Source organism: Pelodiscus sinensis, chromosome 6 (genome assembly GCF_052426305.1).
Source record: "Pelodiscus sinensis isolate ZL-2025 chromosome 6, ASM5242630v1, whole genome shotgun sequence".
Classification (NCBI taxonomy): domain Eukaryota; kingdom Metazoa; phylum Chordata; order Testudines; family Trionychidae; genus Pelodiscus; species Pelodiscus sinensis.
This window is the reverse complement of record NC_143057.1, coordinates 110,162,890-110,183,786: the sequence shown is the minus strand read 5'-3', so window position 1 is coordinate 110,183,786 and position 20,897 is coordinate 110,162,890. Positions and strand designations below refer to the sequence as shown.

The window sequence follows — 20,897 nt, the reverse complement described above, 5'->3', positions numbered from 1 at the left end:
TAATTAAAAGTGGGTTCCACTGAACTTAAGATGTTGATTGTATTAAATATCACCAACCCCAGCATAGAATAGTGAGATTTTATACTAAAACTCCAAATGTATTCAGAGAAAAATATTAACTTTAGTATAAATATATTAATTCTGTCTTACCATATTTGCGATATAAGCGGATCCAAAGTATATGCATGAGGAAATGACTGGATAAGTCATTTATAGTGAATACCTTGTCAAAGAAATCTGCACAGGAATTATACATAAACTATAGATTTTTGAAAATCTAGCTCTTCATATATGCTTTGTGAACTTATTTCAACCAGTGGATATGTTTATAAATGAAGCTGATAGAAAACTATTCCTCTGAAAATGTTTCTATCAGAAAATGCTGTTTTGTCAAACTAGAAATGCTTTGTGGGAATATATCTTCTTCAACTAAAGTGCTAACAAAAAATTCAGAATGATTCAAAATCATTTTTGGAATATTTCATTTTGTTTTTCTCATTTCATTTTTACTTGTAATAGCAAAATCAATATTATACATTTAATATTTACATAACATTCTCAGTAAAGGCACAGTGATGTTTATGAATGTTTTTGAATTTCCATTCTGTAAAATATTTCAAGATTCTGACTTTCTGCCCTGATTCAAGAGGAAAATCATTTTCTAACGGTCAGAATTTCCCATGCATCAGAAATTCCATTTTGTCATCTATTGTTTCTGTGAACTACTTTTTATTTATAGTGTGTGTCTGATCATCTAAGTCACATGGTTCCAATTTAGCTCCCTAACTGAATAATTGAGGGACTGTTTTTCAGAAGCAGTGAGCACCTTCAGCTCTCGTTGACTTCAGCTGGCTTCATGGACAGAGCTGAGTGAATAGCTGATTTTTTAGTTCAAGGGCTAAACAGAAAAATTGGGTAAGGAAGGAGTTAGTTTATTCTGAAACCAACTTGAATTTCAACTTTAAAAAAATAATTCCTTGTTTTTTCACCAAGTTCAACTCAAATTCATAAATTATTTTGATGCCCTTCCAGAAATGCATTTTTGGCCAATTTTCTATTCACCAAAAAAAAGCCCCCTGCGTTATTTGTTATTGTTTAGTGCTTCTGAAAATCAGAGCCTGAAATTTTATAAACAATAATGAGTATTTTAGTGTAAATAGTGAATACCTCTAATTGTACATGAATATCCTTATTCCCATGGAAATCTGGATGTTTGAATGAAAAACATCAATTCTCCAAAATCTGTGTGACTAAAAACATAATGAAGAGCATCTGTTTTCTGCAGACAATCCATTCAGTTCCATTTATCCAGGAAATATAACGTGCAATTTTGCTCTGAGCTCCAGCATATGCATCAACCAAGCAGTCATTCTTGTTTATTAAGTATTTGCAGGAACTTTTTTTGGACAGATCAAGTTTACTGATTTTTTTACATATTTTAGTACAAAAAGATCTATTTCCATAATTTAACTTTTTGTCTATAGATGCTTCACAAGTACACTGGAATGTTTTGTAGCCATGTTCTTTACTCCTAGCTGTCTTTTAAACCAGGGAGAACAGCAATAGAGAATGAACAAAAAAGTTATTCAATATAGTCCCAGGTTAGAAGAGGGAGCAGCACCTGCACACATATCTCAGGTCTTTGCAATCGTACATATAAAAGGGAAGTATAATTTTAATAAACACTTGCAGAAAAGCAAACTACTTCAGGTCAAAGTCAAGGTTGTGGACTTTTTTTTGGCAATGCATTCAGGTTAAGACCTGGAATTAAGTAATTTACTGAACATATTTTCATTAAAAAGGCATTAAGTAGTTCAAATGCTTCCAGGTGTTCATGAAGTTGTACCTTCAACCACTGCAGTGTCCCTTTGCATTTAACCAATGTTGGGCACACAACCAAGGAGTCAAAACCACACTTTTCTTAAAATATAAGAACGGCCATACTGGGTCAGACCAACGGTCCATCTAACCCAGTATCCTGTCTGTCAACAGTGGCCAATACCAGATACGCCAGAGGGAAGGAATAAAACAGGTAATCCTCACGTGATTCCCTCCCCTGTCACTCATTTCCAAACAGAGGCCAGGGACACCATTCCTACCCATCCTGGCTAATAGCCATTGATGGACCTAACCTCCATGAATCTATCTAGCTCTTTTTTGAATCCTGTTACAGTCCTAGCCTTCCCCACAGCCTCTGGCAAGGAGTTCCAGAGATTGACTGTGTGCTGATTGAAGAAAAACTTCCTTTTATTTGTTTTAAACCTGCTGCCTATTAATTTAATTTTGTAACCCCTAGTTCTTATTATTGTGGGAATAAATAACTTTTCCTTATTCACTTTTCCCACACCAGTCATGATTTTATAGACCTCTATCATATCCCCTCTTAGTCTCCTCTTTTTTAAGACAAAAAGTCCAAGTCTTTTTAATCTCTCTTCATATGTAGCCCTTTTTTAACCTTTTCCAATGCCAGTATATCTTTTTTAAGATGAGGCAACCTCATCTGTACGCAGTATTCAAGATGTGGGTATATCATGGTTTTATATAGAGGCAATAAGATATTTTCTGTCTTATTACCTATCCCTTTTTTTAAATGATTCCTACCATTCTATTTGCTTTTTTGACTGCCACTGCACAGAGTAGATATTTTCAGAGAACGATCCACAATGACTTCAAGATCTCTCTCTTGAATAGTTATAGCCAAATTAGTCCCCATCATATTGTATATATAGGTGGGATTATTTTTTCCACTGTGCATTACTTTACATTTCTCATCATTAAATTTCATTTGGTATTTTGTTGCCCAATCACTTAGATTGGTGAGATCTTTTTGAAGCTATTCACAGTCTGCTGTGGTCTTAACTATCCTGAACAGCTTGGTATTTTGTGATCCTCCATGTCATTCAAGGTATGAAATTAATAACCAATGAGGGAGCTGCATATCTTTGCATAATAAATTGCATGGTTCTTGTTAAGAACTTGTAACAAGTGGTATAAGGGAAGAACAACACTGACCAACTGTCCAGATTTCATCCTTACCCTCTAAAGAATCAAGTAGTAATTATTTGATGGACCAATCAATGGTCTGATCTGCTGCAGGAAGTCTTCTTTTCCTAATGAGATCTCCAAAACTCCCAACTCTAGGCATTAGAAACTAATGTGTCTATAGGAAGATGTTTTCCCTTCTAACTGTCCTGATTGAATAACTTTTTTCTGATGTGAGACGCAAAGCCTCTTTCTCATCAGTGTTTGCAGAATGAATTTTTGATTCAATCATTTTCCCGCAATGCAGTACTTGCCAGCAATGGAGCAAGTTATTCTGCATGCCTGACAGGGAAACTGGACTTAATAGTACTGCTCAGTTTAACAAAGAATCTGATTATAATAATTAACAACAAATCTGGCCTCTAGCCAAACAGACAGAAATTTTATCCCTCTCTTTACAACAGGAGAATTTAGTTCTTTCCTCAAATCTCTGTTTCTCAGTCTTCTTTCCTGATAAACAGTTTCCTGACAGCAGAAGAGGTGGTGAATTACCTTGAACATGACTCTTTGCATACACATGGGCTCCAGCTCCATAGATTTAAGGATGCAGTTTGGCCTGGGAATTTCCTACGGTTCAGTCAGTATATCATGCAACAGTGGATTTCTGTTTGGAGAGTTTGAGATCCCTGCTCATTCCTGTTTGATAAGCACCTTGCCCCACAATAAGTCCCAATAATTTGTGTGTGACACTTCGAGGAGTAAATGATTACTTATCAGACTCGAGAGCATTAGAATCTAGCCTCTAACAATTGGAACAACCACAGCAGACCAGGCCAAATTTGAGTGGTGATGCAAGCCCGTATATCAGGTTACAATGCCACGCAAGATCATCTGAAGATGTATGGGTTTTGCCCACAAATGTTCATGATGCTGTATTTATTTTTGGTAGTCTAAGGGTATGTCTGCACATTTATGTTGAAATAAGCTATTCCAGAAGAAATACTTCGAAATAGCACATCTACACTACAGGGAAGCCTCAAAATTAGTCCAAGGCAGGTTTCGCTAATGTGGAGGTGCTATTTTGATTTAGAGCCCCACGAGGCACTGTGGAGTAATTAGTTTAAATGTCCTGGGGAAGAACTATTTCAAAATAGCAGCAGTGGGAGTGTCCACACTACTGCCATTTCAAAATAGCTCTTTCAGAAGAGGCATTATTTCCCTTGGAATGAGGTTTACAGAAGTTGGAATAAGCTGTCCATTATTTCAAATGTATTTTGAATTTGTTCTGAAATAACAGAATAACACTGTTATTTTGGAATAAGGATCTTTCCATGTGCCACAGAGCTGAGTCTAAATATAAAAGAATAAAAGTGACTCTCTCACACACTTGTACTTCAGAGGAAGCCTAGTATTTCCATAAATAAATAAGTTACAATTCTCTTGTGCTCCCTCATTTACACACAGATTCAGCAAATGACTTAAATTCATGCTTAACTTCATGCATGCATTTAATTCCAGAAGTGTCATTTGGTGAGGAGTGTGGGGAGAGGGGCAGTTTCCCATTCCTTGCCTCCCCACCCCAACATCCTCACCCCAGACTTTTCATAGCTCCTGGCCCACCAGCATTGCTGTGCCTGCTTGGGGCCAGCAGCGGCTGCCGTGCAGCAGACCAGGCCAAATTTGAGTGGTGATGCAAGCCAGTATATCAGGTTACAATGCCAAGTACTCAAATTTGACCTGGACACCATCTGTCAGGGAAGCTTCACCAAATAGGCCTAGAAGGAGTGGGAGGTGGCAGCAGGTTATCATGAGCAGTTTCTGTCATTGCTGGATCCCCCCCCCACACCCCTTTTTGCCTACATCCTGCAACCTGGATAGAGCCAAAGGCAGGGCAAGCTGGCCTGATCCTGCCCTTGCCAACAGTTGATGAGATACCATATGCACACCCTAATTCTACAGGTTGGCACAGTAAGTAACCCCTTGAAGGATGGTACTGACATGCTAACCTCTGCCCACCATTAGCAGCCGAAGCGGAAGCAAGATGCTGACACAACCTCATCTCACCATGTTTTTCTGTCATGACAGCTTTCCTTAAGCCCCATTGAAATCAATGAAGGAAGTCAATGCACTGCGAAACAGGGAAAGATTTTAGCACTTGCTTAAGTGTATTGCTGAATGTGGGCTGAATAGGTTTTCATGCAATACCCTGTAGTGACTCGTATCCGCCAGCAATGCTCAATCAGCTCTGGTCTAACCATTATTAAGGACAATATTCTTCCGGCCTTACTCAGCTTGGTATCTGACTCTTGCTGAAGCAAGTAGTCTTGCTGAAATCAATGGAAATACATGTCTAGCAAGTTATTATACAACATGCGTAAGGACTGCAGACTCAACCTATTTGTTCTGTGCTAACAATGGGCACAGCAATGTCTAAGACACAAAGACAGTCCCTCCTCCAAGACACTTAGGAGGTGAGGGAAAAATAGGGATTTGGAGGATTGTTTAAAAACTAAAGATACCTTGATTCTTGTGGGCAATGCAGGATCAGGGTAGTGTCCAATTCTTACATTGGCGTTAGTCATCTCAACTTCTGCACACCTAGCTGGTATGGTCACCACACAGTGACCAGAGGTTCATTGTGAATCTCAGGGACACTCATGTGAGGCATGTTACTGGTGGGGTGAGGGAGGTATGCATGGAGTGGATAGGACACTGTGCAGAGACTGCTGGCTCAGGGACTCAGGCAGTGCACATGTTTACTGGGCAGCGTGAGGGTGCGAGGCCAGGCTACCAGCAAATGACTTGCCTGGGGGCTACAGCTGTCCAGATCCATTTCACCACAGCTTTTGAGGTTTCCACAGCTGTTTTGTTTCCACATTGGAATGAAAAAAAAAAAAGCTCTTGGAAAGAAAATTGTGTCTAAAAATGTCCTTTTTCAGCTCAAAACTCAAAAGTTGGGCTTTTCAATTCAGGATGGGGTTTTTCGTTTTGTTTTTTGCTTGTTTAGGTTCAAGGTTCTGTGATCACAATTTATAGTCAGCTAGCTATGGCACTGCCTTGGGATATAGGAGGCTCAGTTTCAAGTTTATGCTCTGATTCAGAGCAGTGGCTGATCCATAGTGATCTGGGATGAAAATATTGCTCTGAATCAGGCAGAGCTGGGAATTGGAGCCTAATCTCCCACAGACCGGTGTCCGAATCCCCAGGCTACAATATGTCAGTCTCTGTCGTACCCAAGGTTATGTTTGGAACAAGTCTCCCCACAGCTATGCTAATGGTCAGATTGCACAAGCCACTTCTCATATAGGGGAGCTCTTAGTCCCATGTTCTGTCATGCTGACATCAGTAGAACTACTTGTGTCTAAGGGCTCGCCAATGGGAGTAGTTTGCACAACTGAATCCCATGTGCCCTATTTGCACCCTCCCCCATTCCCTTCCCCTGTATAAACATTTACAGTTAAAGTACAGTTGGAGGAGAGAGTCCAGCTTCTTAGTGGTATATTTAGGCATTTTGATATTTTTTTTTACTAATCTCTTTGCTCAGCTCCAAAAAGTAATAAAACATCATCAATAAGTCATTTCCTTTGTTTTTTTATGATCTATAACATGAAATCAGGCTTATGATCAGAACACTGCTGAGTATAATCTAGCTGAGGCAGTATTATTGTAGCTGTCAAGAATTAGACTCTTTTAGAAGCTGGAATCAATTGCTAGTTACAAAGAAAGAGAAACCTCTATAGAAATGGCTCAGGATTTCCTGTTACTGCAGATTGATTTTTCTGATGCAGGACTAGTATTACTCCCCCCCCACACACACACACACACACACAATAATTAAACACATGTGAAGTAGCATTCTTTCCAGTCCACAACAATGACTTTCCTGGGGATTGTTTTGACAATGCTTTCAAGTGAAATATTTTTCATAAGAAAAATTCATATAAATCAGTTGTTTCTTAAAGTCCTGGTTCCACAGTGATATCATCTTGCACCAATTTATTTTTGAAGAAGAGATGCATTATTTGAGAAATGTCAAAATGTGCAACTCCCCCAAAAGTTATTTATCTTGATCTGTTTCATTTGGTTGAGATCACTAGGACTTGCTTCCAAATGTATTGTTGGTGCAAAATACTTAAATATAAAATACATAATTTTATAACTTGAGCCTGAACTGTATTTACTGCATTAGAGAACAATGTAAGCATAACTGTGATTCATTACAAGGATTTTTAATAGTACATTGTAAAGGTAGATCTTTGCTTAACCAGTGATACAGTTACAAAATTGTTGTGTTTGATAAGAAAAAAGATGTGTATTTATTACTGTCTAGAAATTCACCTTGTCTCCATTCTTCCGCTTACTTCAATAAGTCCTGCGGAAGTGAAAAGGGTGGTTTGTACCTTAAAGCAGCACTTTGGAGCCCCCATATTTACCACAGTTATATAATTATGACATGGCTTGTGAGTATTATTTTATACATCTTAATCCACTGAACACTAATATTCTGTTGGATTGTATGTACTATCATTGTTTGTGATGTTATGAAGTTTTGTGATGTTATAGAAATATGTTGGGAGGTTCGATACACCCATAGCCAGCTTTTCAGGTACAATAATGGAGCAGCCAGACAGATTGAAGGGAATCCACACTCCCAAAGATCATCTCAGAGACAACATGTATACGATGGAGACTGCTTGATCTGCCTAGCAAAGGACCTTTGCAACAAGCAGGAAGAAACTATAAGGAGAAGAAATTACATCATCACTTGGCCGCACTTCCCCCACCTAGAAGAAAAATATGGAAGATTCAGATTTTGAATTGGAGAGGGTGGTGCAAGGTTGAAAAAGAGTCTCCAGCTTGTGTACTGAGGAATGATACCATCTGTCAAGGTGAGACACTGCTTGATTCAAACCATGTTTAGTTAATAGAACTCCGGGCAGTGGGGGGCGGAGGGAGAGCTGGCATTGCATACTCACTACCTGGCCCCTCTACATAAGGCCTTGCCCCTTCCAGGAGCACAGAACCACCCCTAGAGGCTTGGCATGGCCGTCATCTCTCTTGCTGGTCAGGCTTTTGATGAGGGCAGGATTGTACAGTTCTGGGGTGCAAGACTGGGAATCTGAGGGAACTAGCTGGAGCCCCTCTATTGTTGGTTCAGGAGTTATTAGGAGAAGCATTCATGTTACTCGTCTGGTGATGTTCTCACCTGTGTAAGAACCTGCCAGAGGTTTGCGGTTTGTTGGCTGCATCACAGAGTGAGAGGGATACCTCAGGTTGGTGGGATAGTAGGCTTAGTGGCAGAGCCATCCCATCAATAAGACAATCTGTGGTTTGGGGGAAGAGAGGGAGTGGGGGCAGAAGCAGAGCAGGAGAGAGAAGAAGTGGATGGTGGGGGGTTCCTGTGGCAAAGAGGTGCATTACCTGGGCTCCTAATCCCATAAAGACGGATCTGTTCAATGATCCCACAGTCCAGGTTGCACCTGGGAGCCCCATCAGAAATGGATGGTCAAGAACATGTCTTGAATAAAAGACATTAACTGGATAACACGCTACAAAAGCCAATTTCCTCTGCCTTTGACATCCGTATTTTCACATCAAAGGCTATGAAAGGGACACATTCAGACCTCTTAATTAGCTTCATTGACATGGGTTCTACAATTGATAGGTACTTCTTTTGCTGTTATATATACCCTGGATTCTGGTATTTTCACTCCAACTCATTTGGTAAAGTGGGTGTTACCCACGAAAGCTCATGATACTATATATATTTTTATTAGTCTCTAAGGGTATGTCTACACTACCCCACTAGTTCGAACTAGCGGGGGTAATGTAGTCATCCGCACTTGCAAATGAAGCCCGGGATTTGAATTTCCCGGGCTTCATTTGCATGAAGCCGGCCGCCGCCATTTTTAAATGCCGGCTAGTTCGGACTCCGTGCCGCGCGGCTACACGTGGCATGGACTAGCTAGTTCGGATTAGGCTAGTTTGGATTAGGCATACAGCTAGTTCGGATTAGAAGCCTAATCCGAACTAGCTAGTCCGTGCCACGTGTAGCCGCACGGCACAGAGTCCGAACTAGCCGGCATTTAAAAATGGCGGCGGCTGGCTTCATGCAAATGAAGCCCGGGAAATTCAAATCCCGGGCTTCATTTGCAAGTGCGGATGACTACACGTATCCGGTAGTGTTTTTATTGTCAAGAACAATATTTTTTAAAACACAGCGCTGTGACCGCTACAGTAACAAACTAGCTTCAACTGCACGAGAAATCTTAAGGCCAGAGTCTATGGATTTTTAGTCACATAAGGGAACCAAACCATTCAGCAGTGGCTCACCAAGTGCTATTCAATGTGAACAAGGCCTATAGTAATTCAGATCCAATTTTACAAGGTGCAGAGCATCCTTGTTTCAGTGAAAGCTGGGTGTGCTCAGCATCTTATGGACTCAAACCCATAATGTCTTTTGGGTCTCCACCTTTATGTTACAGACCAAAATTAAATACATCCCAGTTTGCTCTTGTGTACATTTGCTGGGCTTAACTAGAAGCCCATCCTCCTTGGCCACAGGAAAAATGGGAGTGTGAAAGTGAGTATATTAAGCAGATTTAGCAGTTCCATAACAACACTAATGAGAAATTGACCACACACCTCACACTTCAAAGGAGGCTCTACTTTTTTGGCCTTCTTCCCACCAGAAAATGTCAGAATGCAATAAAGTAGCAGCATCAGGTTTCTGAAGCCCGAACTGAGCTTTTTGTATTTTCATTGATGCTTTTTATTAAATGTGGAATAACTTATCTTTTGTTACTACCACTGAAGCAATTCATTTGTATCACAGAGGCTTCATGTAAAGACGGGACTTAGTTTCTCATCCTGGCTAAGTCTTTCCACCCATCCCCCATGCTGCACTTAGTTTCTTTTGGTGCCAAATGATGAATGTTCACTCAGGCGTCAACGTACACCTCCAAATTTAAAGGACCTGTTTATTAAATCTCCAGTGTCTTCTAAAGCAGATCTCCCAATGGGATTACACAGTACCTTAGATGACTGCTTGCCTGCATTTCTGCCCTTTATCTGAAAAGGTATTTTAGCCCTGTGAAATGACAGTGCTCTGTGAGCTGGTCAGTGTTGCTGAACAGTTGATGGATCAATTTGTCCATCAAATTTTCACCCAGAAATTTCACAGCATTTTGCAAAGCTAGCATCGTTATCCCTATCTTATGCATGGGGAAACTGAGGCAGAAAACAGTGAACTGAAGTGATGACAACCTGGTTGGTGCTGAGCCTTGGAAAGAAATCAGGTGTCCTGAGTCCAAGGGTACATCTGCACAGCAGCAAGGAGGTAGATATCCCAGCTCAGATACCTGTACATCAATGGACTCCAACCTTTTTAAATGCAATCCAAGATCTACCTCAAACCCAAATGCCCTTGCCCCACTTCCTTCCTGCCTCTTCTCCAAGGCCCTGCCCCTGCTCACTCCATCCTCCCTCACTCATCCATCCTCCCTCAATTTCACCAAGCAGGGGCAGCGGGTAGGGGCACAGTCTCTGGTCTTGGATTAAGGGATTTGGCGTGCAAGAGGGGCTCTGAGCTGCTCTTCGGGCAGGCAGTTGGGATGCTGGAGGGGGTTCTAGGAGAGTGTTTGGATGCAGGGTTGCTTGGGTCTAGGGCAGGGGTCTGGGTTGCAGGAGGGGGTTCATGACTGGGTTAGTGTTTCAGGATGTGGGCTCCAACTGGGCACTGCTTATCTCAGGTAGCTCCTGGGTGGTGGTGCAGTGGGGCAGAGACAGGCTCACCCCTGCCCTGGCCCTGCACCACTCCCACAAGCAGCCAGAAAACTCCATTCCAAATCCTGTTGTGCCCCACTCCCTGCTCTGTGGAGATCAGCGCTCCTCTTCTCCCACCCCTGTCCTGCACAGCAAGCAGGAGGCTCCCAGGGGTGGGGGAAGCAGCTCCAATGCAAAGGGCAGGAGGTGCACAGCAGGGGGAGGGGCAGCAGAAGTACTGCGCTTGATAGCCTCTTGGCCACACCAGTCAGGACCACCTGTCAGAGGCAAAACCAATAGATCCTGAGCTACTGATTGGTGACTACTGTTGTACATGAACTAGCTCTCTCAGAACTAGCATGCTCCAAATAGCTGTGCAGCACCAAAGAGCCCAGTGGGAAGCCCAAGTCACCCACTGTGTCACTATGGCAACCCAGCTCTTTTCAGTGTGCTAACTTGATCCAAGTTTACATCTCCCACCTGCAGCGCAGACATACTTCTACCTCACTGTCCCATTCATCGAGCCAAACTGCAGAGGTTTGCATGGCATTTCACGCAGGGTATGGCTACACAGCAGGGCAAAACTCAAAATAAGCTATGCAACTTCAGCTATATCAATTGCGTAGCTTAAGTCAAAATAGTTTAATTCGGCTTTTGGCACTGTCTACACAGGAGGAAGTCGAAGGAAGAACACTCTTCCTTCGATTTCCCTTACTCCTCATCAAATGAGGGTTACCAAGAGTCGGAGTAAGAAATCCTCCAGCTCTATATTATTTCAAAATAAAGGCGTGTAGTGTAAACGCGCACTAAGTTATTCCGGAATAATGTGAGTTATTCTGAAATGATGCTGCTGTGTAGACATACCCACAATGAATAAAAACAGAGCTAGGCTGATTGCTCAAAAGTGCTGAGTGCTTGTATCTCCTAGCAACATCAACAGGAAGTGCGAGTAATCAGCACTTCTGAAAATTCAGGCCCCGATTTCCTGTCCCAAAGATTTGACTGTCTAATACAGAGGACCCCCCAATAGTGGGGTGCATCCTCTAGAGAGGCACAGAGGAGCATTCTGTGGAGTGACTTGGACCCACGCTAGCCTCTAGGGGGGAGGAAAGGAATACTACAGAGCCTCGCTCCTTGTCACATCCCCCTGCCTCAGCTGCCAGTACTGTGCCTCAGCTGTTGGTCCCATGCCTTGACTTCCTTACCCCGAATGATCTCCTTTCCAAGATCCACAAATATACCCCTGGCCATGGCTTGGGAGGGAGGGGGAGGGAACGGATGAGGGAAAGGGGTGGAAAGTACAAAGTTTGGGGCCCACTGATCTGACATGATCAGAACAAGAAAGTGTCAGGTGGAGAGTCCCAGGGTTTGGGAAGCAGGGTGGTACCAGGTCCAAGCCATGTGTCTCCTTATAAATGCCAACCCTCTCTCCTTACTCAGTACCACACCAGAATCATATGGAAGACAGACAGGGGCAGATGACTGTTTTGCGGGGCCCCGGGCAGCATAATTCCGCGGGCTCCCTCTTTGTCACGGCGCATGTGCAGTGACGCCATGCGCATGCGCGGTGGCGCCACGGCGCATGCGTGGGGCTTTCTGAAGCACGGGGCTTTCTGAAGCGCGGGGCCCGGGGCGGCCGCCCCGTTCGCCCTGCCATATATCCGCCCCTGAAGACAGAGACATACACTGTTATGTGCTTCAGTGAATGCTCTCTGTGATGCAAGGTGCTGAGTCAGTGCAAGTGGCTGTGACTTGCAGGTTGCCATTTATTATTTTTGCTGAATCTGACAAACGTTGCATTTAAGTTGATACTTCTTCCTGTCTCTTTTTATATGCATTTTTTTGGAGTGCAGTGTGTATGTACTCATTTTTGGGGAGACAATTACATATTTCAGCTGCAAAGACGTGTGCTCCACTCTCACTTTTAAGCCCACAGCCACAATAATTATTTTTAGGCTTGTATAACAGACTAATATTTAAACGGGTTTCAATATAGGGTAGTGAGGAAATAAAATCACTGCACCCCAGAGCGACTTGCACACCAACATTTACCAGTCATACAGACGAAAACCACCTCTAGCTGGCTTAACTCCTGTTTTAGAAATTTACCCCCCACAACACTAAAAAGCAAAAGAATCCAAATTTGTCTGTTGCCAAACTGGAGAGATACAAAATAGTTCTGACATGAAGCGATCTCATAGAAAAGGCAATTTCTTCCCATTTGTAGAACTGTTATCCAAATTGCAGCACCAAGCTGAAATTTCAGTTAAATTATTTTAAGTTTGTTCAACTGGAAAGGCGTATTAGAAAGAGCATGCAATCTAATATGGTTGTTATTACTCCTACAACACTGAAGGCAGACATGTGCCTTAATAATATAGATACAATATAGAATCTCTGCCCCAAAGAACCTGCAATTTAAGTAATGGAAAAAACACAGAAAAAAATGTATTTATGCACTCAAATATTCACTGGGCTAGGAACTGTACTACTAACCTATTGCATAGTAGGACTTCTTCAGCCTCTTGGAAGTTGTTAAGGGAATTAGCAAAACAGTGGATAAAACAGAAATGATGGTTACAGTTTAATATTTTAAAAGACTTTAATAAAGTTCCCTCTTTATAAGAAGCTGTTACAGAAACTTTAGGAATATGGTGAGAGGTCATGTTCCAGCATGGAATAAAAAGGGGATAAGAGAAACACAAAGGGAAGGGAAAAACGGCCCGTTTTCAACACGCAAAGACTCTATGGTTACATCTGCACTGTAACCTTCTTATGGAAAAGCTTATGCAAATGAAATGTGGAGTGGAATATCGCCGCGCTTCATCTGTATAATTAATTAGCAGCCATTTTTGCACAAGAGGCTTTTGTGCAAAAAAGGAGCTGTGTAGACGGCGCCTTTTTGTGCAAAAAACCCCTCTTGCGCAAGAGCCATTCTTCCTGAAAAAATGATTGTTTTTGTAGTCTAACTTTTTATTTCCACAGACCAGCTGAAAATTGCTGATGGTCTCGGTGGACCACTTAATAATCTTTCCAAATATTGTTTGTACTATTAACTTACTATTGTAACCTTTCCTCAGTCCACCTGAATGGAGTTCTCGGAGCACAATTTGAGTACTTCTGGTCTAGATGAAAGCTTGTATTTGCATTAAGGTAATGTGAAAAATGTGTAAAAATAAAATATATAGATGACACATGAATAGAAAAATAAAAGTTAACTTCCTCTGAATAAACTTATTCAATTTGAAAAAAAATATTTATTCAGATAGCTTTCTCTCTCCACGTTTTTCTTTACAAAATCATCAATTAAGTCATTTTACATAATATTTTGTAAAGAGGCACTTTCAATTGTCAATACTTTTAAATTGATTTTATTGTCTCTATAGTTTCATTGAAAAATAACTTCCTGGTTTTTTATGCTGCTCATCAGATATATCAGAGGAATCTATATTTGCTGTTAATGTTAGTGCCTCTGCTTCCATGGACCTATAGTCAATTCAAACGTCCACATCAAAACTTGCAACTGAGGGTAGCAGCATTCAATACATTTCTATAAAGTTTTTGCAATGATTTGCTGATGGCATTAATTCTTTGAAGTAAATGGTTCCACAAAACAGTAAAACCAACAACATCATACTCTTCCAACTTTTCTGTTAAGGATTTTGCTTCAGTTTTCACACGTGGTTTTTCAGAACTTGATGTGATTATGTCTAATAAGCAGGGCTTGCTGAACCGCGGCGAGCCCTGCTCGCCAGCCGTGCTGTCCAGCGATCTGTGCATGCGCAGATCATTCTGTGCACGTGCAGATTGCCCGAACCTGGCTTTTCCAGGTATTATTTGTCGAGCCCTGCTAATAAGGTTGTCTTTATAACATCATAGCTCATTTTCAAAAGCCAAAATAGCATTGCATGAGCAGATAACCTGGTGTCACAAATTCTTTTGACTGTCAAACGTTTTCCTTTCCCTGCTCCAAGCATGATTGGAAACCGAAAAAAAAACACATATGTTTTTTGTATGAAGTTAAAAAAAGGGGGGGGGATCTCCCTCACAAGATGTGGCTGCAGCATTGCAGATTAAATTTAAGAAATGGCTGGAACATGGCATGAATAAAGCAGAGAGATTTGCATTGTAGACTTGAATATTTCCCTGCTATATTTGTGGCACTATCAAAGTTCTGTCTATGACAATTTTTGATGCCCAAACCTAAATTTGAAATTATTTCCAAAACTTTTGTCTCTATACATTCAGAAGTATGGGATTTTAGTGGGACAAAACAAAGAAATTGTTGGGATATGTAAAATGAATAGGGGTGTGGGATAGTGGCAAGGAGTTTAGCCACAGTAGGCATTACCCATGAACATGCTCTTTCCCTTTGTTTTTGCAGCCTAGAAAGACAGATAAGCATGCAGCTGCTCTTCTTTGTTGTGTCTTTTATCTACCCTCACTGGCTCTGTATAAATATTTCAGGGTTACTTCTCTTGTAAACTCTGTAACCTGCTGATTTGGAAATTTTGTAGCATAGGAAAGTGTTGATTTAATTAGAAATTCTGTAAATAGTAATTAGGGGCAGGTATAATATTCATCACCTGCTTATTAATATTTATTTTATGGGAGTTAACATTACTAAATAAGGTTTTAGGAAAAGTAGTGATAGATGTGTGACTTAACATACTAAAATAGATAAAAGGGTGTAATTGGTGCCAATTTGTTGCCACTCGGAGGTTGTTTTGAATGTCCGAAGTAAACGTGCATGGACAATAAAGCAGTTCTGTTTGCCCCATCCGCTCCTGGGTCGCCTGTTTCTTCTCTAACAGAAATCACTCCACAGTTTCACCATTGTTGGTCACATATCTTAAAATTAATGTTAATTAGTCTACATGACTCACATCTGGTGTTGAAATGACTATTATGGAATAGTACCTGGCATCTTTTACTTCATCAGTGAATTGTTTTCTGAACTGCTCTGCCATTATAGTAATGAATTCATTGTAGATTTGGTAAGTTAAAAAGTTAGTCTTCCCTGAGCCACAATATTGATAATTTTTCAAATGTTCATTGAGAAAATTGTCACATTCACTGAGATATTCAAGGCAGGTTAAAGATTACCTTTTCAATTTGACACCGATGACTCATATCCTCTTAGAAGTAGTCCCAAAGAAGACAGCAGTTTCACTGTGGCAAAAACATGTCTTAGCACTTTCCTCCAATAAGAACACTCCTTCTCAAACTGAGCTGATAATGCAGAATCAAGACAGAATTTTTATGACAGAGCTGGGTGGATTAGCCACCTTTAGAAATTGACTGCACCACTAGAGCTGGGCAAAGCAGCCAGAACAGGGTTGAGAATCTGGTCCTTTGCCATTGCATAGCCATCCAACCCCCAGACATCCCCAAAGCAACATGAAAGAAGTTTCAGAGGGTTATGGCAGATGACAGACTGATTAAACCAGTTGCTCTCTCAGTGGAAATGGTCTCTACTGCTTGCAGAACTGGAATTCGTTTGCAAATTCAACACTATCAACTTAGAACTGAATAAGGATCTCAACTGGTTAATGCACTACAAAAGCAATTTCCGCTCTCTGGATATTCACATCCCCACACCGAATACTGTGAATGGCCCACTTTCACCTTGACTTGATTAGCTTCATTAACACAAGCAACTTCTTCCTTATATCTTCCCCTGCTTCTGTGTTTTCCACTCCAATTCATCTGCTGCAGTGGGTTTTTCTCTTGAAAGCTTATGCCCTAATAAATCTGTTAGTCTCCAAGGACGCCACAGGACTCCTCATTGTTTTTGCAGAATCAGGTCTTGATGTGAGAAAACAATTATTTGTGAGCATAAATCCCTCTCTGCAGTTGTAATTTGTTGTTTTTTTCTGGACAGAAATGGGTACACCCATAATAGTTTCAGGGGCATTTTCTTAGGCTCTTAAAACTTTATTCATTTATGTGAAAATAAAAACCCTTCTATTTAATAGGATGCATATTTTAACAACAGCTCTTTGGCCCAGAAACCAGACTTGAGACTCATAAGGGATTAAAGACAAAGATTTTATAGTAGAGATTTTGGGATTTTAATTACTTTTACCAAATACATTTTAAGAATATAAAAGGAGATAATTACCAAACATTCCTTTTGTACCCAAGAAACACGGAAGGAGTCTCTACATAGACATATTCAGGCCATTTTTGGAAAGTGCATTATGTACAGCAATCAAAAGCTGTTCCAAATTATCAAATCAAAACATGTATGCAATATTATGGCTCCCACAGCTAACAGAAGTTTAGTTCCTCTGGGCATATGTTGCCCTTTTTGTTACTGTATATGGTGTTAATTTTACTGCCTCCATCTATGTGCAATGTGGCTATGTTTCAATTGCCATAATATGACATTTTCCAACTTTATTGTGGTTAAAGTCTCCAAATTACCATAACATTTGACAAAGGCTTCCCTTGTGAATTTATTTGGTTTTGTGTTGTTTCAGCTCCTGTTTAGTAAAGAGAAAAGCATTCTGTAACTTGTATTGTGGCTCGGGACAGAAAATGAATACAAAACCACATTGTCTTTATTGTGAAATGGGGTCACCAGAATGGCACACAGTATTCAAGGTGAGGGCAAATCATGGATTTATATTGCAGTCATATATTTTCCAATGTGCACTACTTTACATTCGTCAACACTTAATTTCATCTGCCATTTTGTTGCCAGTCACCTAGATTTACAAGAACCCTTTGTAACTTTTTTAAAAATTTGCTTTGGATTTAGCTATCTTGAGCAATTTTGTATCATCTGTAAACTTTGTAACCACATTGTTTGTCCCTTTTCCAGATCAAATTCTTAGGGGACCCCACTATCTACCTCTTTCCATTGTGAAAACTGACTGTTTATTCTTATGCTTGGTGTATTGTATTTTAATCTCTACTGTTTGTGAGAGGACCTTCCCTCACTTGCCATGACTGCCTACTTTATTTAAGAGCCTTCAGGACACATCTGCACTACAGGCCAGATTGACAGAGCAGTGATTGACCCAGCAGGGGTTGATTTATCACATCCAATATAGCCTCAATAAACTGATCACTGTCCCATCAACTTTGGTACTCCACCATAATAAGACGCGTAAGAGGAGTCAACAGGAGAGTTTTTTCTGTCAATCCAGCATGATGTGGAACACACGGTAAATCGATCAAAGCTATGTCAATTTGAATTGTACTACTAACGTAACTCAAATTGTGAGGCTTAGCTCGACTTGCTTCTGTAGTGTAGACCAACCCTTAGTGTGAGACCCTGTCTATAGCTTTCTGAAAATCCAAGTCCACTAACGCTTGTCCAGATGATTGTTGACACTCTTGAAAGAATTCTGGTGAATTTCCCACTACACAACTTATGTTAACTCTTACCTAACATATCATATTGATCGGTGTCTGGTAATTCTGTGTTATATAATACTTTCAACCAATTTGCTTGGTAATGAAGTTAGGCTCATTGTAATGGCCAAGATCACCTCTAGAGTCTTTAAGCATTAGCTTAGTTGTCCTCTACTCATCTGTAACAAAGGCTGATTTAAGCAATAGATTATAAACCACAATTAGGTGTTCTGCAATTTCATGTTCGAGTTCCTTCAGAACTCTTGGATGAACACCATCTGGCCCTGGTGACTTATGATGATTTTATATCAAAATCTTCTCTATTGAAAAGTTTTCCGTTAAAAGCATTTGCAGAAAAGAGTGTCTAGATTGGCATGGACACTTTTCCGCAAAAGCACTTTTGCAGAAAAGCATCCATGCCAATCTAGACACGCTTTTTGGTGCAAAACAAATCTGAGCTGTCTACACTGGCGCTTTTGCGTAAAAGCTTTGCGCAAAAGGACTTTTGCCCGAACGGGAGCAGCATAGTATTTCCGCAAAAAGCACTGATTTCTTACAGTAGGAAGTCACTGTTCTTGCGGAAATTCAAGCGGCCAGTGTAGACAGCTGGCAAGTTTTTCCGGAAAAGCAGCTGATTTTCCAGAAAAACTGGCCAGTCTAGACACAGCCCCATAGTTCATCAGCCTTGTCACCTGAAGTGTAATAGCTCTGGTGTGGGAATCTCCCTCACACCCTTGACAGTAAAGACTGATGCAAGGAGCTCGTTTGGCTTCCCCAACACAACCTCATCTTGCCTGAGTGTTGCTTTTGCACATCAGTGGCCCTACTGACTGTTTGGTAGCTTTCTGCCTCTGATGTACTAAAAAAAAGAAGTACCTTTTGCTACCTACTTTTTAAACTACTGTAGCCTGACTTTTATATTTGACTTGTCAAAGATTATAATCCTTTCCATTTTCGTCAGCAAGATTTTACTCCCAATTTTTAAAGGACGTTCTTTGCTTCTATTGTTTAGACATGGTGGCATTTCTGGACCTTTTGGGGGGCATACATTAAGTCTGAGACTCTATTACAATGATTTTAAATAGTTTCCATGCAGCTTGCAGGCATTTCAGTCTTCTGACTGTTCCTCTTAATTTCTGTTTGACTGGCTTCCTTATTTCTGTGTTGTTCCCCTTTCTGAAGTTAAATGTCTCTGTGGGGGTTTCTGTGGTATTTTCCCCTCTACAAGGGTATTAAATGTAATTATGTTATGGTTGTTATTAGTGAGTGGTTTAGCTCTTGGACCAGATCCTGCATTCCCTTAGGACTAAATCAAGTATTACTTCTCCCCTTGTGGATTCCAGGGCTAGCTGCTCTAAGAATCCATCATTAATGGTGTCTAGAAATTGTATCTCTGCATCCTATCCTGAGAATTCATGTTCCCAATAAATATGAAGAAAGTTAAAATCCCCTGTTATTGAAATTTATGATTTTGTAGCCTCTCTAATCTCCCAGAACTTTTCTCAAACACCTTCACCATCCAAGACCAGGTGGTTGATAGTATTTTCCTGCTGCAATAGTCTTGTTATTCAAACATGGAATTTCTTTGCATGGAGATTCTATGACCCAGTTTGATTAATTTAAGACTTCTATTATATTTGAATCTATGCTTTTTATTTTTCCACGGATAGAGCCATTACAACATTAGCACAACTTCCTTTGTTATTCCTATATATTTTGTATCCTGGTATTAATGTGTCACACTAATTGTCATCATTCCACCAAATTTCTGTGATACCTAGTACATCAATATCCTCATTTAACACAAGGCACTCAAGATCACCCAGCTTAGTATTTAGATCTCTAGTATTTTTGTACTAGCACTTCTAAAATCTGTCAATATTTAGTTGTCTGCCTTCAAAGGACGTAGCTGAATGGGTCGGTTTTTCATTTGACTCTTTCTCTTTAGTTCCTATATGTACTTTATCAACTTTTATCCTCTCTCCTTTACTAGGATATAGAGAATTCTGTTCATAGAGTCTCCCCTATAGGATGTCTCCATCCAAACTCTGTGCTCCTACCTGTCAAATTTCCTCCAGCCTTAAGTTTAAAAAGTTCCCTATGACCTTTTTAATCATATAAGTCAGCCACCTGGTTGCATTTTGTTTTAGGTGGAACCCCACCTTCCTGTATGAGCTCTTCCTTCCTCAAAAGATTCCTTAGTTCCTAATAAATCAAAATCCCGCTTCTTAATACCGTTATCTCATCGAAGCATTGAGACCTGGCCATTCTGCCCATGTAACTGGCCTGGCACATGGAACTGGAAGCATTTCCAAGAATGCTACCATGGAAGTCCTGGACAATAACCTTTTACCCAGAAGCCTAAATTTGGCCTGAGACCTCTCTAAAATTCCTTCTGTTAAAAATGTCCTCAGATATGATATTGATGGGTACAGAATATAAGGAATAGCATAGAACTACTGTGTGACCAGCACAAAGGAGGCTGAGTTGGGGAGAGCCTTAGGGAAGAGCTGAGGAACTTTCAAGAATCCATAATCAGATAAAGTGATCTCTTTGCCTGCCAACAATGTCTCTGGAGAGATTCTGACATTTCAGCTTGGGGTGGTTGGTGTAGCACATTGCCTCATTATTTCCATGCCTATTTGTCCAGAATTTCAAACAACTAGCTGCACATGATATGTGGTATAAACATGATGTTCACATTTTTTTCCAGATTTCGCAACACTAAAAATGGCAAAAAAAAAAAAAAAAAAAAAAAAAAGAATTATTGGTATAAAGTTACCAAA

At 40.5% G+C, this 20,897-nt stretch overlaps 1 protein-coding gene across 9 annotated transcripts in view; it reads right to left on the bottom strand.

Moving 5' to 3' along the window:
• Positions 1 to 20,897, bottom strand: part of CCBE1 (collagen and calcium binding EGF domains 1) — a 286,875-nt gene that overhangs the window by 87,041 nt on the left and 178,937 nt on the right. The gene's annotated exons all lie outside the window — the stretch shown is intronic.